The sequence below is a fragment of the Pseudophryne corroboree genome, chromosome 10 (assembly GCF_028390025.1).
Source record: "Pseudophryne corroboree isolate aPseCor3 chromosome 10, aPseCor3.hap2, whole genome shotgun sequence".
Classification (NCBI taxonomy): Eukaryota; Metazoa; Chordata; class Amphibia; order Anura; family Myobatrachidae; genus Pseudophryne; species Pseudophryne corroboree.
Window position 1 is genome coordinate 45,222,047 of NC_086453.1, and position 5,321 is coordinate 45,227,367.

Sequence of the window (5,321 nt, forward strand, 5' to 3'; positions counted from 1 at the left end):
GACTGTGCGGGCAGGGACACTGAGGGAGAATTACAGGAGTGTGCGGGCAGGGACACTGAGGGGGAATTACAGGAGTGTGCGGGCAGGGACACTGAGGGGGAATTATAGGAGTGTGCGGGCAGGGACACTGAGGGGGAATTACAGGAGTGTGCGGGCAGGGACACTGAGGGGGAGTTATGGGGAGGGTACGGGCAGGGACACTGAGGGGGAATTACAGGACTGTGCGGGCAGGGACACTGAGGGGGAATTACAGGAGTGTGCGGGCAGGGACACTGAGGGGGAATTATGGTAAGGGTACGGGCAGGGACACTGAGGGGGAATTACAGGAGTGTGAGGGCAGGGATACTGAGGGTGGAGTCACAGGGATGCTGAGGTCAGGAACACTGAGGGAGAATTACAGGGAGGGTGCAGGCGGGGACACTGAGATGGAATCACAGGTAGGGTGCAGGTGGGGACACTGCAGAGGAATTACGAGGAGGGTGCGGGCAGGGACACTGAGATGGAATTACGGGAGGGTGCAGGCAGAGAGACTGAAGGGGAGTTACAAGTGTGCAGGCAGGGACACTGAGGAGGAATTATGGTTAGGGTGCGGGTAGGGACACTGAGAGGGAATTATGGGAAGGGTGCGGACAGGGACACTGAGGTGGAATTATAGGAGTGTGAGGTAAGGTAAGGGATACTGAGGGGGAAGTCACAGGCAGGCTGAGGTCAGGAACACTGAGGGATAATCACAGGTAGGGTGCAGGCAGGGATACTAAGGAGGAATTACGAGGAGGGTGCGGGCAGGGACACTGAGATGGAATTATGGGGAGGGTGCAGGCAGGGAGACTGAAGGGGAGTTACAAGAAGTGTGCAGGCAGCGACACTTAGGGGGAATTATGGTTAGGGTGCAGGTAGGGACACAGAGGGAATTATGGGGAGGGTGTGGGCAGGGATACTGAGGGGGAATTATGGGAAGGGTGCGGGCAGGGGCCCTGAGAGGGAATTACAGGAATGTATGGGCAGGGTCACTGAGGGGGCAGTTGCATAGATGGGGCGAGCAGGGACACTGAGGGGGAATAAACAAGGAGGGTGCAGGCTGGGACACTGAGGGGATATATGCACACATAAATACAGTTAAAAACCCCTCCCTAGGTGTGATGGCAATACATGTCCCAGCAAATACAGACTACCAGGATAGACCATGCAGTGCAGCTATGGTACCACAGAAAATGTACAGGTGTGCTCGTGCTGCACTGCTGTCTGGTGCTGATTGTAGTGGCTGGTGTTTGGTGACAGATCGCATGGGACCAATGAGAAGGAGAGCAGATGAGGAAGAGGAGGTGACTCACCCCTCCCCATACCTGGAAGTGTCCCACTCCCTGGCTGTATTAACCATCACTGTGACTGTAGTCACAGAGAGTGTCAGAGTGCAATACGATTCTGAGAGTCTGGCAGTGGATGAGCACTGCTAAGGGATGTACTCAGTGAGAACTACTATGTCATTCTATCCCCCTGGCGTGGGTAGCACTGCCAGGTGGTGCCCCCCCTTTGGCCGGCGCCCCTGGCAAGTGCCATCCTGGCCAATAGGAAGATACACCCCTGACAGCAAAGCACTGTAGTGAATATGCCATAGTCCTGTGAACTTGTAGAGTATAATGTAAAATGTGTATAATTCAAGTGCACAGTCTAAAAGCTGATCCCTAGAGGAGGGAAAGGCCCTCAAGCAGTGGGGCCCACCAGTGGTTTCCTCTGGACCCCTGTGGGCCAGTCCAATCCTTCACCCACATAACCTCAATTACTCAATATCTAATTATATCCCTACTGTACAGCCCACACATATCCTCACATATTTTGTCTTTCTTCACTTTCACATCCTCCTGACCCCATGTCAACATTGCTGTGTGACCATATCATACAGCCCATTAAGAACCTTTGCAATCTGGCCAGACCATTATGCAATAGATAGCACCTCTCCTTCTGTATCAATGCCTATTTCCCTATAGATTGTAAGCTTGCAATCAGGGCCTTCCTTCCTCTATGTCTGTCTGTTATTACCCAGTTTTGTTTTATTACTGTTGTTCCAAATGTAAAGTGCAATGAAATAGACTGCGTTATATAAGAAACTATTAATAAATAAATAAAGATATTAATGTATACTGGAGAAACATAAGCAGATTGTAAATCAGTACATTTGTCTTGTATTTCTTTCTGTTTACCTAACTGTTGTACTGATTGACAATTTGCTTGTCATATAAATAATTTACTTGTTTTATCTGAACAATTTCACATGTATACATATAATACTTCAATTATTATTATTTTTTTTAAAAACCCTTTTGTTTTCTCCCTACATGTCTGGTAAAATCAGTAATTTAAATCCCTTTCCAGTTGGGATGGTATTGAACACTTTAAAATATCTTTAACGTTTGGCCTATAAGGACATAGAGGATGGGATTGATGCAGCTGTTGAAGTAAATCAGCCAAACAGAAATGTTAACTACCAAGTTTTCCATATAATATTAATCTATTATCAGTAATGGTAAAAGCTGAAATGGAAATGTACAGATGAAGGAACAAACAATGACGGCAGTAATAATCTTATAGGGTCGCTGCTTCCTCTTTGGTATTTTCACTTTTCTAAGTTTAAAACAAATGACACAATAACACATTAGAATTACAAAAAAAGGGACAACAAACAAGGTGACAAATCTGGTGATGTTCATTTCCTCATGATAATAAAATATTTCATAGTTAATAATTATATGAGGGGAATTTAAGATGATACCACCCAAACTATTGCTGAAATACTGCAGACAAATTTGGGTGTTCTGTAGGTTTTGGACCAAAATGGCCACAGTATAGAGACACAGCGGTAAATGCTCATGGCGGTTAAAAAAAATACACTAGTGCACATATTTATATACCATAGAACAGTGATGACTAAATTACAAATATAGTGGAGTCTAAAATGTTAATTGGGATAGAGGCACAACATATGAAGTCAGCTATGGCAGATTAAAAAAACACACAGCTCTGACTGTTTTTATCCTGAAACCACCGATCCAGATCACTAATCCGTTCCCCACTTTTCCCAAAACAAAAATTATAATGTAGAGAATGATTGTCAGCATTGGAATTGTGTCGATATAATTGTAGGCAATATTCGATACAGTCCAATTAGAGAACGTCTGATTATGTGCTAGATTATAGTGCACAGCGGATGTCTTCCTGAAAGCAGCTTAGAGCATAAATAGGGACATTATTACTGATATTCTGTGTTTAAATTACAGTTAAAAGTATTATGCTGGCAAACGTTTATTTTCAATTATTTACATTTTGCATATTATTTTGCCCATCACATTACAGCGTTTTACAGACACATATTGCCTGCCAGAATAAACAGTATTGCAGTTTTAATATTCCTTGGCACACACAGAAACAAGTTATCATGTCCAAAGTCACTATGCTTGAAGTAAGATAACTATTTTAGCAAGTGTTGTTAGTAATTATTAAAGTATAAGAATCCACAACCGAGTAATCGATTGTATATATTATACTGTATCTTTGGCTGGTACTATTTCTTCAAATTCCATGTGATTTACAAGTAGAGGGAAGAAACGGGATCTGGTCAGGGTCCCGGACATCGAAATACCGACGGCGGAATCCCGACCCCCAATAGGGTCCCAAATGAGCTACTGCTATTCCGACTGACAGGGTAGTCATGGGATGGGGGGGGTGAGAGGGGGTGGAAGGAGTTAGGGAGGTTAGTTTAAAGGGGGGGGATTAGGTTTAGGCTGCACGGGGAGTAAAAATGTATTATGTCCATGTATGCAGTGTGCAGGGCCAATCAGATGGAATGGTGTTACCTATTTTGTTCATTTTATTGCCGCAATGCAACATTAGAGTCACAAGAAGAAAACTGAAGAACAGATCCCTGCCCTCCCACACAACTAGGGGGTGCTCCAAACCCCAAGGGTCAGCTCTGGCAGTGGACACACATGACCAGGGGACTCTTCACAGTATTATCACTATTATACCCCAGACCTGCAGCACCTTCTACCTATGAGCCTGCCCTTATAACTCAGATACAGGTGGGAGGAACCGGGGTAGGAGGTGCGGGTTCTGGGGAAGGTTTAGGATATGGCGACATGGTCTGATTTGGAAGAATTCTGGAGATTCCAGTCCCCATCAGGCATTAATGCAGAGTTCAGCAGTAGCCATAGGTTGAGCATTGGTGGGTCTCCACAGCTGCCCTATGGGCAAAACTGTGGCATGGGTCATTTCAAAAATGTTCAGGCAAGTTGACATTTGTTGTTCCACAAGTGCCAGCATGCCGAGACAAGCTTTATTCAACCTACAGGTCACCTTTAAAGAACAATATAAACTGTTTCCACTAACCATCTAACCCACCAGGAGTGTAGGTGATAGCCTTGGAATCAGCCCAGTGCTAGTTTTTGGAAATTAGGGGGAACCCCTCACCGTCCCGTCCCCCCCTATTTTCCAATATCAGACTGGGCTCAGAGGTCAAGGGCTGATTACTTATTTAGGGGAAGGGGGCTACAAAATTTTATTTCTTTAATTATTAAAGGTACAGGGTTCGACCACGATGCTTTTTCATTTTTTTTTTCATAGACTTTTATAAGATTACATCTAACAAGTGGATGTCTTTAAGGGGTAGTATCCCCATTATTGTTTTTATTATGTTTTTATACCTCAGTTTCTTTATCACCCCATTCCTTTTGGGCACTTTTTGGGGTGCAAGTTTTTAAGCACACATTACCCTATGGGTTATACTGTATTTACTAAAGTGTGTTTTTTTTTAAGTTGAGATGTTGCCCATAGCAACTAATCAGATTCTATCTATTATCTCTAGAAGCAGCTATATAAATGCTAAGTAGAATCTGGGCAACATCTCTACTTCTAAAATACCTGTACCATAGTAAATATACCCCTATGCATTGTTTTTTTGTTTTTTCTCCATATGTGAATATTTACACTGTTCTTATCATTGTTGAATTTGGAGAATGAATACTATTTGGTACTAATAAGAAGACTCAAAATATCTTCTGGAAGAGAATGATTGTTATTGATTTTTTTAAACATTACTAGACACTGATGTTTTGCATCATTTGGATTATGTACCCAATTACTAATACTTGTACTTCTGACTACTATGCTAATATAATTGCAAGTAGACCAAATTATTGTACAGTATCTCCAATTTCAGAAGCAGGAGCAATCTTATGTGTGTTCTTTAAATAAATGCAGATATTTCTACAATTAATAACATGTAACAACTTACATTTATAAAGCTCGGCAGCGCATATATAAATCAAAAC